At 49.5% G+C, this 14,941-nt stretch overlaps 1 pseudogene; it reads right to left on the reverse strand.

The window, feature by feature from the left end:
• Window positions 1-1,259: 1,259 nt before the first annotated feature.
• On the reverse strand, window positions 1,260-14,572 carry LOC146341327 (olfactory receptor 10A4-like; annotated as a pseudogene).
• Between the last annotated feature and the right edge of the window lie 369 nt (window positions 14,573-14,941).

Below are 14,941 nucleotides of genomic sequence, written 5' to 3' on the forward strand. Positions count from 1 at the left end.
ATGTAGACTACAGCGAAAATAAGGGCAATGCAAGTATCGTTGTCCTTATTTTCACCGTAGTCTACGTAAATGTTTACATAGACTACCCATGCCAAAATAAGGAACGCAAATGGTGGCACCCATGGGCACCGCCATTTGTGTACACGCTTTTTTTTTTTCCCCAAAGTCAGCCGTGATTGGCTACGTAAACTTTTACGTAGCCTATCATGGTGTTTTTTGAAAATCTACCCGCAATAGGCTACATAAATCTTTACGTAGCCTATCATGTTTGTTGTTGTTTTTTTTTTAACTTGGAAATGACGGCAGCGGCGGCCGGTTGGAAGACCGGCCGCCGCCGCAACAGTGCCCTACTGCCACCGGGAGCCGCCACCGGGAGGGACATTTGCCGAAGGTAATTCCCATCCATGGAGGGGTGGGGGGGTGGCGGACCGTTTCTCCACCAATTTCAGGGGGCTGAATGTGTTGGCAATTGGCCTCCTGGAGATTCGTTGGGAAATTCTCTGACATCCCTAATTTCTGCACATTTTTCAAAAGTATGAATCTTTTCATTCACGTTTTTCAAATGAATGCATGCTATGAAACACATTTTTGGGGGTCTGCAAATCACATTGCAAACTCAGAAAGGTACAGACTTCAACTGGAGATTGCATCTGAGTCCATGTTTGGTCCAGAAGGTACAAATATGTAAATCAGGATCAAAAATGGAAACAAAATTCTCATACATCCCTACCTGTATAGAACCTGTAGTTCTTCCTTCTCACAGTGCTACTAAATATATGTTTCACTGGTGCCCAGTGTGGGAACATATTCTACTGATGATAGGTTAGGAAACCCAACCATTTCCTCTGTTTCTACTCTCATATCGTTTTTAGAGCAATGTTCCTGTCACCTGTTGGTTAAATGGTAAAATCATTCTGATTCTGATAGAGCTGAAAATTGGGGTTAGAAATTAAATTTCTAAGGCATCTCATTTTAATTATTAGTTGCTCTTCTGCTGCTTTTTCAAGCACTCGAACAGACTTAAAATAAAGTATAAACTAGGTGTGGATTTTCAAGAGGAATTGAAAGGCGTTTCCATATTTAATTTACCTGCTACTGGAGCTGAAAACTCCATGGGTCTTTATTATGCAAGCAACCCCCTTCCTTGGAAGATAATCATGATTTTCTACGGGTCTAATAACCCAAACCTGAGCAGAACCATAGAAATGGAAGCAACTCAAGACTCATTCAGCCCAATGACATCCCATTCAGCCCAATGATTAGGTCTGATCCAGACTTTCCACTCCATGAATGGAATGTCTCCTCCCATCTACAGGTGAAACCATAACCCAGTGGAGTCTTCCTGCTGGAGTAAGGAAGTGGAGTGGGATAGTGATCTTTGCCAGTTCTTCCCACTGCAGCTCCCTGTTCCACTTCCCATACTCTTCCAGCCAGTCCCATGACCTTCCAGAGTAGCTTCTCTGGGGACATGGGGGTGGCAAGAGAAGGAACTGGTGAAAATCACCAACTTCCTCCAGAGCCAGTGGAGACTACTGCTGAGACCATTTAGTCCAATGTGTGCGTGATTTGGTAGGCTCACACCACAATTCTTTATATGTTTAGTCAAAAGTAAGTCCCAGTGAGTTCAATGAGGCTTATTCCCAGATAAGTGAAAAGAGGACTGCAGCCACATGAGAGATTGGAGATAAGGGAAGATACTCCCTTTAGCATTAGTGCTACCTATGGAAAGCTTGGGCTTTGTCTTGCTAGCAAGGGAAGTTCATCCAAGATTGGAGGTAAGGAAGGGAATTCCATGTGAGCACCAGGAAGGGAAGCCCCAGGCAGTGCTGCCCATTTGGGGGGGGGGGATGGCAAAAGATTCAGGAACAGCTTGGTGAGCTGTATGTGGCCTGTGTGGTGGGTACTTTTTGTACCCTTGGTCTAGAGCAGGGGTGGGGGACTTTGTTCCCCCTCAAGGCAGTATACCAGTGGTAGGCAGGGCCCATACAAATATTGGTGGGGATGATGTATACACCCCACATACACACACACACCTGTAGCCCATTCATGCATATACACATTCTTACATATGCACAACATGTATGTTCAGGGAGTGATAAATGCTTCCCTATGGGAAGGGGTGGTCCCTGCTGTCCTTAAGGAGGCAGTAGTACGGCCACTTCTGAAGAAGCCCACTCTGGACCCAATGGTATTAGGCAACTGCCTCCCAGGCTCAAATACCCCTTTCTTAGGGAAGGTGCTTAAGAGCGTTGTTGTGGCAGAGCAACTGCAGGCACTCATGGAGGATGCTGATTATCTAGACCCATTCTGGTCTGGGTTTTAATCTGGTTATGGGACTGGATCGGCTTTGGTCTCCCTGATGGATGACTTTTATCGAGAGAGGGACAATAGGAGTGCAACCCTGTTAATACTGCTTGATCTCTAATCAGCTTTTGATACCATCAACCATGGTATCCTCCTGGATCGACTCCGTGGGATGGGTATCAGAGGCACCATGCTACAGTGGTTCCGGTCCTACTTAAGGGCAGATTTCAGAGAGTAACATTGGGTGACTATTTCTCAGCCCCTTGGCAATTGAGCTATGGGGTGCCAAAGGGCACCATCTTGTCCCCAATGTTGTTTAGCATCTATATGAAGCTGCTGGAAGAGGTCACTAGGGGATTTGGAGCTAAATGCCATCTGTATGCTGATGACACAGAGCTCTGTCTCCCTGTGACAGCCAACTCAGGAGGAGCTGTGCAAGTCCTGGATCAGTGTCTAAACTCAGTAATGGGCTGGATGAGGGCCAATAAACTGAAGATGAATCCCTGCAAGATAGAATCCCTGTGGGTAAGTGGTTCCCAAGTCCAGGAGCTGGGTGCATTGCCTGTTCGGGAAGGGGTTGCACTCCATCTGAAAGATCAGGTCCATAGTTTGGGAGTAGGGATGTACGAAAGTCACTTACCTGGTCTCGCAGCTTGCTTCACGGTGGGGGGGAGGTGCTTTGCTTCTCCCCCCAAAATTAAGGCCGGGGGGGGAGGCGCCCTGCATCGCCCAGCCGAAATTCAGGCCGGGGGGGAGGCGCCCCACCTCGCCCGGCCGAAATTCAGGCCGGGGAGAAGCGCCCCGTCTCCCCGGCCGCGAACTTCAAAAGAAAAAGAAAAAAAAAAGCCCTGTGATAGGCTACGTAATGATTTACGCAGCCTATCACAGCTAGATTTTCAAAGTCAGCCATGATAGGCTATGTAAATCGTCACGTAGCCTATCATGGGTGACTTTGAAAAAAAAAAGCGCGTATGCAAATGGCGGCGGCCCATAGGCACCGCCATTAGCGTTCCTTAGTTTGACACGTCTAGTCTACATAAAGATTTACGTAGACTACGGAGAAAATAAGGGCAACGCAGTGTTGCCCTTATTTTTGCCATAGTCTACGTAAATCTTTACATAGACTAGATGTGCCAAATAAGGAACGCTAATGGCTGTGCCCATGGGCCGCCGCCATTTGTGTACGCGCTTTTTTTCCCCCAAAGTCACCCGTGATAGGCTACGTGACGATTTATGTAGCCTATCACAGCTGACTTTGCAGATCTATTTTATTTATTTATTTATTATTATTAAATTTATTAATCGCCCATCTGGCTGGTCACCCAGCCACTCTGGGCGATGTACAACATACAATAAAAACAGTTTAAAACAATAAAATTCTATAATAAAAACATTTTCTAAAATACCCTAACCCACCCCAAATGTCCTCCTGAACAACAACGTTTTTAATGCACAATGGAAGCTCATTAAAGAGGGGACATGACAGAGTTCCCTAGGGAGGGAGTTCCACAGAGTGGGGGCCACCACAGAAAAGGCCCTCTCCCTCGTTCCCACCAGTCTAGCTGTCCTGGCTGATGGGACAGAGAGAAGGCCATCCGAGGCTGATCTTGTTAAGCGGCCTATCTAGCCATGATAGGCTACGTTAATTGTTACGTAGCCTATCACGGGGTTGTTGTTTTTTAAATTCAGCTGTAATGGCGGCGGCGGCAGCCGGTCAAAAGACCGGCTGCCGCCCCCGGATGAAAGCCCGCCGAACCGCCGCCAGGACCCACCGCCGGGAGGGACATTCGGAGGGGGTAAGTCCCATCCCGGGGGGGGGGAGTGGCGGAGAATTTCACCGCCAATTTCAGGGGGCCGAATGCACTGGCACTCGGCCCCCCGAAGGTTCGGGGAGAAATTCTCCCCCATCCCTATTTGGGAGTACTCCTAGATCCGTTATTGTTGCTGGAGGCCCAAGTGGCTGCTGCAGCTTGGAGTGCTTTTTACCAGCTTCCGCTGGTTCACCAGCTACAGCCTCTCCTGGACAGGGATAGCTTGGCCACAGTGGTTCAGGTAGGGATGGACAAGCCCATCTCCATCTGGGATCAGGGAGCTTGACGAACTGCCCCCGCTGTCAGGATGGAAACTGTGTCCATAGAGCCCCAGAGCAGTTCTGATTCTGAGGAGGAAAAGCAATCCGTGGGAGAGGAGCTCGCTCATCTCTCACAAGCACAGCAGCTGGCAGAAATTCCTCCTGCCATTAGGGATGGTGGAGAAGTCTGCCATGGATTTCAGTGAGGCTGAATGCACTGGCATTCAGCCTCCCAAAATATATGATGGAACGGCCCGCCCCCCCACGCCCCCATGCAGATTCCCCTTGGGATGAGACTTACTTGGGGCAGATGTTCCGGGTGGCAGCAGCTCCAGTGGTGGTGGCAGCGGCGGCAGCTGGTCTTTCAACTGGCTGCCACGGCCGCCATTTGCATTCTGGTCTTTGCCATGATAGGCTACGTGAGTATTTACATAGCCTATCATGGCAAGCCAATCAAAACAAAAACAAAAACCGGCATACGCAAATGACGGCGGCTATGGTGGCCGCCATTTGCGTTCCTTATTTTTCGCCGTTTTAGCCTACGTAAATATTTACGTAGGCTAAAACGGCGAATAAAAAAGGAATGCAAATAGCGCCCACTACGCTATTTGCGTTCCCCTTATTTTTCACTGGAATACTCTATGTAAATATATACATAGGCTAAAATGGTGAAAAATAAGGAACGCAAATGGCAGCTGCCGTAGCCGCCATTTGCGTATGCCATTTTTTGTGTGTGTGTTTATTTACCCAGCTGTGAAAAGCTACGTAAAGACTTAAGTAGCCTATCACGGCTCCCTGGCTGAATGTAAATGGTGGCCGCTACAGTGGCCACCATTTGCGTCCGCACCAGCCAGTCTGCAGCCGGAAATCCAGCTGTGGACGGCCCTGGCCTGGCTGGCTGCTCCTCGGAGCCACTGCGGAGCAGAGCCGGCCATCGAGGATTCCGTGGGGGAGGACCGGATCAGAGCACCTCCCCCCTCCAGCGGACGCCACCACCGAAACAAGGTAAGGGATTCGTACATCCCTACCTGCCAGCATTCCTGGGATAGATAGTGACCCTGGCAGTGAGAGAGCACTGGAGGGGGGGTTGCTGGACGCTTGGCACAGATGTAGGGAGTGACGACAGATGGAGGGCGCGGAAAGGAGGCTTAGTGCTCATTTGGCGCGCAAGCAATGGTTGTGTCCTGAGGACCCAAGGGAAAGAGGGAGGATCTCTCCCTAGCCCATAAGTTCAGGGTCTTCCCGTGATTCTCCTTCAAATGGGGACAAACTGCCTTACCTGGAGCTTAGCCTACTCGCCTATCTTTCCCCAGTGCTTTTCCTTGCTTTGGCACTAGCAACTAGTATTCTGAAAGAGTCATAAAGTAATAAAGGAATAAAGTCTTGGAAAGAATTCCTCGTCATCTGTGTCCTGAGTTGGCTATTGGTGGGGACTGCAAGAGGCAGCTAGGGCTCTCCTGACACCCGCAGCTCGCGCAGCCCAGGCCTGCTCAGTGAGCTTCCTTGCTTGCCCAGCCTGCCTGCAAGCTACCCCTCTCCCTCGCACTGGCTGTTAAGGGCTGGCATGGGGAAGGAGGGCCTCAGCACACCCACTCCCACCCTCTCTCTCTGGCCTTCTCTAGAGGAAGCCAGGGAGAGAGTGCTGAGATGCCACCATCACCCTTCTTCCTCATGCCAGCTGTCAAGGGCTGGCGTGGGGAAGGAGGGTGATAGCAGCCAGCCCCCAGCCTCTCACCCTGGCCTCCAGCAGGTGGTGGGAGGGAGAGAAGAGGATAGGTGCTTCCTTCTTCCCTCTGTCCCCACCTGCTACAGTGGCGGTGGCAAGGGACAAGCTGGTCATTTAATGACCAGCCTCTCCCATGCCCCTGCCACTGTAGCAAGGATGGGGAGAGGAGGAGAGGTGCGGCCTTGCTGAGGGAGCAGGCACCCAAGCTCTTGCCTGACTCAGCATGCAGTGAGTTGGGCAAGATCTCAGGTCCATGAGCTAGTGTCTGTGAGGCCGAACCAGCAACTTCTCACTGGGCTTCGAGCCCCAACTGGACACTCGTGACATCCCTAGGTACAGGCATTAGTAATGTCAAGACTGGATTACTGCAACATGCTCTATATGGGGCTGCCTTTGAGGCTGGTCCAGAAGCTGGAGCTAGCACAGAATACAGCAGCTCAGTGGTTGTCAGGAGATGCCCCCTTTCATCATGTAACTCCTTTGCTGAAGGAGCTGCACTGGCTGCCTCTTGCTACCTGGCCAGGTTTAAGGTATTAGTACTAGTGTGCAAAGCCTTAAACAACTTGGGAACAGGATAACTGAGAGCACCTTCTTCTTTACTAACCTGCCCAGTCACTGAGGTCATCAGAGGGCTTGCTTCTGGTGGGTCCACGTGGACCTATGGCCCGGTTTGAGTCCACCAGAAAGAGAGCCTTCAGCGTAGTGGCCCCCTTCCCATGGAATTCCCTGCCTTTGGAGGTCAGGCAGGCACCAACATTGTGTTGCGTTCGCGCCTCCTGAAGACGTCATTATTCCAAGAGGCCTGCCCTGAGTGACCAGCCGCAGTTTACTATGTTCAGTATCTGTTCTTTTAAAATGCTTTAATTGTTTGAATTATGAGATTTTATTCCTTCATCCTGCTGTTCTCCACTACAAAATCTTTGATATGGAGTGGTATATAAATATTATAAATAAATGAAAATAAATAAACATTATCACATACGTTAGGCTTCTGTGCTGTGTGGTAAGAAAGGGGCTCTCTTCATACTGTGTAGCAAAGAAACACATCTGTACCCCATAGCTCAATTGCCAAGGGGCTGAGAAATAATCCCCCAATGTTACTTTCTGAAATCTGCCTGGTAGGTAGGACCAGAACCACTGTAACACAGTCGCAAGGTTGTTTTGTGGTCTTACATCCCATAACTTGAATATCAATAAGCATCTGTGGCTGAGGATATGTGGCTATAGAGGTCTTGATCAGTTTAATACCATGGTGTGCCAGGAAGAGGTCAAATCAGAACTGGGACCTCTGTGCAAAAGGAGAAGGGATAACCCTATAGCACAATCACACTGACAATCAGTAAGGATGGACGAAAGTCCCTTACCTGATCCTGCAGCTTGCTTTATGGTGGGGGGGAGGCGCTTCGGTTCTCCCCCTGAAATTCTTGGTGGGGGGGAGGTGCCCCATCCCTCCTGGCTGAAATTCAGGCTGGGGGGGAGGCGCACCATCACTCGCTGCTGAAAATCTGGCAGGGGGGAAGCGCCCTGTCTCCCCGGCCGCGAAATAAAAAAGTTATGGAAAAAAACCAACAACACATGATAGGCTACGTAACGATTTACTTAGCCTATCATGGCTGACTTTGAAAATCTAGCCATGATAGGCTATGTAAATCGTTACGTAGCCTATCACATTTTTTAATTATTATTATTTTACTGGGAAATGGCGGCGGCGGCAGCCGGTTGAAGACCGGCCGCTGCCCCTGCCCCCGCTGAAACGCCGCCGAAACGCCGCCGGGACCCGCCGCCGAGAGGGACATTCAACAGAGGTAAGTCCCATCCCGGGGGGGCGGGGCGGGCGGAGAATTTCCCCACCGATTTCGGGGGGCCGAAAGCATTGGCATTTGGCCTCCTGGAGATTTGTGGAGAAATTCTCTGCCATCCCTAACAATCAGCTCCAATTTACCATGGAAAAATCATTGCTATTGGTCCCCATGCTGGTATGCTCATATAATGTGAACAGAGTTAACCCTACTTACTTCAGTAGTCTCAGCACCACCTCCCCCTTTCCCTGCCCCAAGGCTCAGTAACTTACTATGGGGCATAACAAGAAGGGAGGAGGCAGCAGGTGGTCCCAGAGCCTTAGCAGAGCATCTTCTCTGGCTTGGGATGGGACTTGGACTATTCCATGGTAATATCAGCCCTGTCACTGATGGAAAAGGATATTATGCCAGGGCTCTGTCATCACTCACCATGTCCACTGGTTTCCTGCCACTTCAGATGAGGGATGGATGGTGGTGGTGGAGCCTGATTGGGGGCTTGAGCTTGGTGGATTACCACCAGCTTGGCCCCCCCGGACTGGGGTCCGTAGACCACCGTGCTTGCCCAGCTTGGTGAGTATCCAAGTTGGGGAAGTGCAGCAGACTTCTGCACAAAATGGCGGCTCGGTCTTTTCCGTAAAGGCCAATTTTATGTAAATGGTGGCTGTAAAGAGGCCCATTTAGGCAATGTTACAGGCATAAATGGTCTACTTAGACCACTGATGTCTCTAAAGTTGCCTAATTGGCCCTCTTTATGGCTGCCATTTACGTAAAATTAGGGATGTACGAAACTCACTTACCTTTGCTCTGTCCCTCCCCGCGGAATCCTCAACGGGGCGGGAGGCGATCCAGTCCTCCCCCCCGGAATCCTCCACTGCCGGCTCTGCTCCGCGGCCAGGCAGCATAGCAGCCAGCCAGGGCCGTTGGCTGCCGGATTTCCGGCCGTGGACGGCCTGGTGCGGACACAAATGGCGGCCGTCGTAGAGGCCGCCATTTGTGTCCAGCCAGACAACCATGATAAGCTATGTAAGAATTTACGTAGCCTATCATGGCTAACCTGAAAAAAAAATGCAGCATACGCAAATGGCGGTGGCTACGGCGGCCGCCATTTGTGTTCCCTATTTTTTGCTGATTTATCTTACATAAATATTTACATAAGATAAAACAGTGAAATTAAAGGGGAACACAAATACTGTAGTGGACGCTATTTGCGTTCCTTTATTTTTCGCCATTCTAGCCTACATAAATATTTACATAGCCTAGAACGGTGGAAAAATGAAGGAACGCAAGTAGCGTCCACTACACTATTTGCGTTCCCCTTTTTTTTCACCGTTTTATCTTACGTAAATATTTACGTTAGATAAATCAGCAAAAAATAGGGAATGCAAATGGTGGCTGGCGTAGCCGCCACCAGTTGCGTACGCTGCATTTTTTGTTTTTTGTTTAGGTTAGCCGTGATAGGCTATGTAAATTCTTACGTAGCCTATCATGGTCCAAGGATGGCAATGGTGGTGGCAGCAGCCCTGCTGCGGCCGGCCAGGAGACCAGTCGCCGCCGCCAGAGCTGCCGCCCAATCCGCCCCAGGTAAGTGCCGTCCCGGGGGGATTCTGCGTGGGGGCGGGGGGGCAGGAGGCCATTCCGCCACGGATTCCGGGGGGCCGCCTCACTGGAATCAGTGGCGGAATTCCCCACCATCCCTACATAAAATCAGTATTTATGGAAAAGGCTGAACTGCCATTTTGCAAAAAAAAGGGGCTCAGAGGAGTAGGTTGCCACTCTCCATGCACCAGAAACCCACAGACTGTCCAGCAGCTTGCCGCATGTGATGAGCAGTATCAAGTGATAGGAAAGGTCCAGCAAGTGGCACAGATGGGGGTGAGTTTGCCTATCCCTCCTTCAGATAAGTAGGGATGCACAAAACCCCACTTACCTGGATCCGCCAGGGTCCACTGGGGGGGGGGAGGCACTCTGTCCCTCCCCCCGGAATCCTGGTCAGCCGGCTCCGCTCTGCGGGGATTCTGCAGAACCACCAGTTGGCTCCACCACCAGCTGGACATCCGGCCGCTGGCTACCAGGGATGCAAATGGCCCTTATTTACATAGCCTATCACATCTGGGTAAAAAAAACCCCAAAAAACACGTACGGCCGCCACCATTTGCGTTCCTTATTTTTGGCCATCTTAGCCTACGTAAATATTTACGCAGGCTAAGATGGCCAAAAATAAGGAACACAAATGGCGGTGGCTGTAGCCAGTAGGGATGTCAGAGAATTTCACCACGAATCTTGGGGAGGCTGAATGCCAGCACATTCGGCCCCCTGAAATCGGTGGCAAAACGGTCTACACCCCCTCGCCCCCCCGGGACGGGACTTACCTTGGGTGAATCTCCCTGGTGGCGGCGGCTGCGGCGGCAGTTAGGCGGCGGTTCGGCGGTGGTGGCTGCGGCCGCCGGTCTTCTGACCGGCTGCCGCCACTGCCATTTCCAAGTTAAAAAAAAAACCAAAAAACGTGATAGGCTACGTCAAGATTTACGTAGCTTATCAAGGCTAGATTTTTAAAAAATACCGTGATAGGCTATGTAAAAGTTTACTAGGGATGGTGGAGATTTCCCCGAATCTTCAGGGGGCCGAGCGCCAATGCATTCGGCCCCCCGATATCGGCAGTGAAATTCTCCGCCCCCCCCCGGGATGGGACTTACCTTTGGCGAATGTCCCTCCCAGCGGCGGGTCCTGGTGGCGGTTCATCAGCCTTTCGTCGGGGGCGGGGGCGGCTGCCACCGCCGCCGTTACAAAGTGTAAAAAAAAAAAAACGTGATAGGCTACGTAACGATTAACGTAGCCTATCATGGATCGATTTCCAAAGTCAGCTGTTATAGGCTATGTAAATTGTTACGTAGCCTATCACGGGTGACTTTGAAAAAAAAAACAAGCGCGTACGCAAATGGCGGCGCACTATGGGCGCCGCCATTTGTGTTCCTTATTTGGTCCCTACGTAAATCTTTACGTAGACTACCAGGACCAAATAAGGAACGCAAATGGCGGCGCCCATAGAGCGCCGCCATTTCCGTACGCTTTTTTTTTCTTCAAAGTCACCCATGATAGGCTACGTAACGATTTACGTAGCCTATCACGGCTGACTTTGGAAATCTAGCCGTGATAGGCTACATTAATCGTTACGTAACCTATCACGGTTTTTTTTTTTTTTTACACTTTGTTTCGCAGCCACGGAGACGGGGCGCTTCTCCCTGGCCTGAATTTCGGCCGGGCGAGGCGGGAAGCCTCCCCCCCTGCCTGAATTTCAGCCGGGCAAGGCGGGACGCCTCCCCCCCCTCGCCTGAACTTCGGGGGGAGAAGCAAAGCGCCTCCCCCCCACCACGAAGCACCCCTGCGAAAAGGTAAGTGACTTTCATACATCCCTAATGTTTATGTAGCCTATCATGGCTGAGTGAAAAAAACAAAAACAAACCGCGCGTACACAAATGGCGGTGCCCATGGGCGCTGCCATTTACTTTCCTTATTTTGGCATGTGTAGTCTACGTAAACATTTACGTAGACTACGGCGAAAATAAGGGGAAGGCAAATAGCGTTCCCCTTATTTTCGCCATAGTCTACGTAAATGTTTATGTAGACTACACGTGCCAAAATAAGGAACGCAAATGGCGGTGCCCATGGGCGCCGCCATTTGCGTACGTGCGGTATTTTTTTTTTTAACTCAGCCGTGTTAACTATCACAGCTGACTGCAGGGACACAAACGGTGGCGGCTATGGTCGCCGCCATTTGCAGACCCGGCCAGCAGGATTCGCGGCGGAAGGGACGGGGCGCCTCTCCCCTGGCCAGAATTTCGGGGGGGAGGGACGGGACGCCTCCCCCCCAGCCAGAATTTCAGGGGGAGGGACGGAGCACCTCCCTGCCACTGTGAATCAAATTTCATAAAAGGTAAGTGACTTTTGTACATCCCTACCACTGCCATTTGCATATGCGTTTTGTTTTTTAACTGAGAAGTGATAGGCTACGTAAGTCTTTACGTAGCCTATCACGAATGGGGGGGGGACAGACTGGAAATGGCGGCGGCTGTAGCAGCCGGTCGGAAGACCAGCTGCCACCGCTGCCGGAGCCGCCGCTGGAGCCGCTGCTGTCCCGAACTTCCGCCCTAGGTAAATCTCATCCCGGGGGGGATCCGCGGGGTGGCGGGGGGGTGGCAGGCTGTTCCGCCACAGAGTTCAGGGGGCCTAATGCACTGGCATTCAGCCTCACCAAGATCCGTGGTGGAATTCTCTGACATCACTACAGATAATTTGTTGGAGGTGGTGGAGGTAGTGGGGGCAAAAGTTCTGCTCTGTGCTTTTGCACCTTTGGCAAGTGTTTGGGTTGGGTGATGGTAAAAGCTCACCCCATGAACATGAGAATGCTCATGCACCCCTACAAGGACAGACTTTTCTTCTATCTAACCATCAGATCTTGGCAGCACTCTGTCCTTCCACACAATTGAAAGGGTGCAAATTGGTGCTTGCAAGCAATAGCCTTTTTGTTGTCTTATCAAAACTGGATTTATTTGTGCTCATCTCCCACATTTTTGATATCTAGTATAGTAATACATTCAAGGTTTTAGCAGTAATGATCCATTCTCATAATTAGGCTCTTACATGTCATAGTAGATATGTGATTTATCACTGAGCAACACCAAGTTATATGAATGAATGTCCTTATGCCATTGTCATATTGCCAAAATCTAGATATTGATAGCATCCCATCTTAGAATATTACAGAAAAAATAGAATTAATTTACATTCTAGAAAAGAATACCTTTCTGCCCATCAAGCTCTTCAGGGAATCGTTCACATCTTTGTTCCGGAGGCTGTAGATTAAAGAGTTCATCATAGAACACACAGCACTGTAAAAAAATGAGAGCACTTTGCCAGTTTCCATTGAATAGGCAGACTGAGATCTCAGATATTTCAGAATTCCATATCCATAGAAAAGAGTCACCACTGTGAACAAGTGGAGAAGGCCTTGCTTCTGCCTATGGCCAAGGACTAGGGATGGCAGAGAATTCCACCACGGATCTCGGTGAGGCCGAATTCCAGTGCATTAGGCCCCCCGAACTCTGTGACGGAATAACCTGCCACCCCCCTGCCCCCCGCAGATCCCCCCTGGGATGAGCCTTACCTGTGGCGGATCTTCCGGGTGGCGGCGGCTCCGGCGGCGATGGCGGCTGGTCTTCCGACCAGGTGCTGCCGCTGCCATTTCCAGTCTTGTAAAAAAAAAAAAAAAAGACGTGATAAGCTATGTTAAGATTTACGTAGCCTATCATGGCTAGGTTTTAAAAAAAAAACATGACGTGATAGGCTACGTAAATCTTTACATAGCCGATCATGGCTGGGTGGGTTTAAAAAACAAAACAAAACTGTGTACGCAAATGGTGGCAGCTACGGCCACCACCATTTGCATTCTTTATTTTTCGCCATCTTAGTCTACGTAAATATTTATGTAGACTATGATGGCGAAAATAAAGGGGAACGCAAATAGCATAGCAGGCGCTATTTGTGTCCCTTTTTGATTTGCCGTTTTAGCCTACATAAAGATTTACGTAGGCTAAAATGTAGAATCAAAAAGGGACACAAATAACGCCTGCTATGCTATTTGCGTTCCCCTTTATTTTCGTCATCGTAGTCTACGTAAATATTTACGTAGATTCAGATGGCCAAAAATAAGGAACGCAAATGGCGGCGGCCATAGCCGCCATTTGCATACGCGGTCCCCCCCCCCAGAGCCCTCCACGGCTGGAAATCCGGCTGTGGACAGCTCTGGGCTGGGCCTGGCTGGCTGCTCCACGGAGCTGCCGCAGAGCACAGCCGGCCATCAAGGATTCCGGGGGAGGGAGGAACGAATCGCCTCCCCCCCTGTCGAGGATTCCGGGGAGAGGGATGGAACACCTCCCCCCTCACCATCAACATAATCCGCAAAAGGTAAGTCACTTTCGTACATCCCTATCGAGGTCATCTTCAGGATGGTACGAAGGATACAGATGTAAGAGATCAGAGTAAGCAGAAAGGGAATCATTATGAAGACTACAGTGACAGTAAAAATGATTATCTCATTTTGATAAGTGCACAGGTGAGTCTGAGAAGTGGAGGAAGGTCACAGAAAAAGTGGTTGATCCTGTTGGGCCCACAGAAGGGTAGAGTGAAAATTAAGGTTGCTGGCACCAAAACCACTAACACTCCAATGACCCAACAGACCACAGAGACCTGCAGACAAACTATCCTGTTCATAATGGCTGTGCAATGCAAAGGGTGACATATTGCCACATAACGATCGTATGCCATGGCTGTCAACAAGCAACATTCTGCAATTCCAAGGGAGCCAAATAAATACATTTGTGTGGCACAGCCAATGAAAGAAATGCTCTTGTCTTCTGACAGGATGTTTGGCAGCATTTTGGGAATGACAGTTGAAGTGTAACTAATTTCTAGAAAAGGTAGATTCCGGAGGAAGAAATACATAGGAGACTGAAGAGAAGGATTGGTCAAAGTAAAGATTATGATGAAGACATTTCCCATCAGGGTGACAAGACACAAAGCCAGCACCAGTAAGAACAGGATGATATTTATAGCATGTACATCAGAGAAAGGTTCAAAAATGAATTGAGACACAGGTGAGTGATTCCCACCATCCATATCACAAAAAGGTATTTTCTGAAGAGAAAACAAACATAATGTTACAATTGTTAGTTTAAATTACTATTATCATCTTCTTTTTCATCATCATCATCAGACTCCTTCTCCTTGAGAAATAAGAATTGATATCTGCTATTTGGGACAAAGATGCCTCTAGGTAACTTGAATAAATAAATATTAATAAATAAATGGTACCAGAATAAAGGTTGACAATTAGTATTGATAGTATACATTGGACCTGGAATTGTTTCAGAAACAATAGATCATGTAATTACATCTTGGAAATAATTCAGGTTTATTGGACAAAATGCCAGGGATGGAAGAAGATTTCATTTGGTCCATATTTCAAAGCAAACTGAAGTGATCCAT

The sequence above is a fragment of the Heloderma suspectum genome, chromosome 6, assembly GCF_057233095.1.
Source record: "Heloderma suspectum isolate Gila_16-S chromosome 6, 16-S_ref, whole genome shotgun sequence".
Classification (NCBI taxonomy): Eukaryota; Metazoa; Chordata; class Lepidosauria; order Squamata; family Helodermatidae; genus Heloderma; species Heloderma suspectum.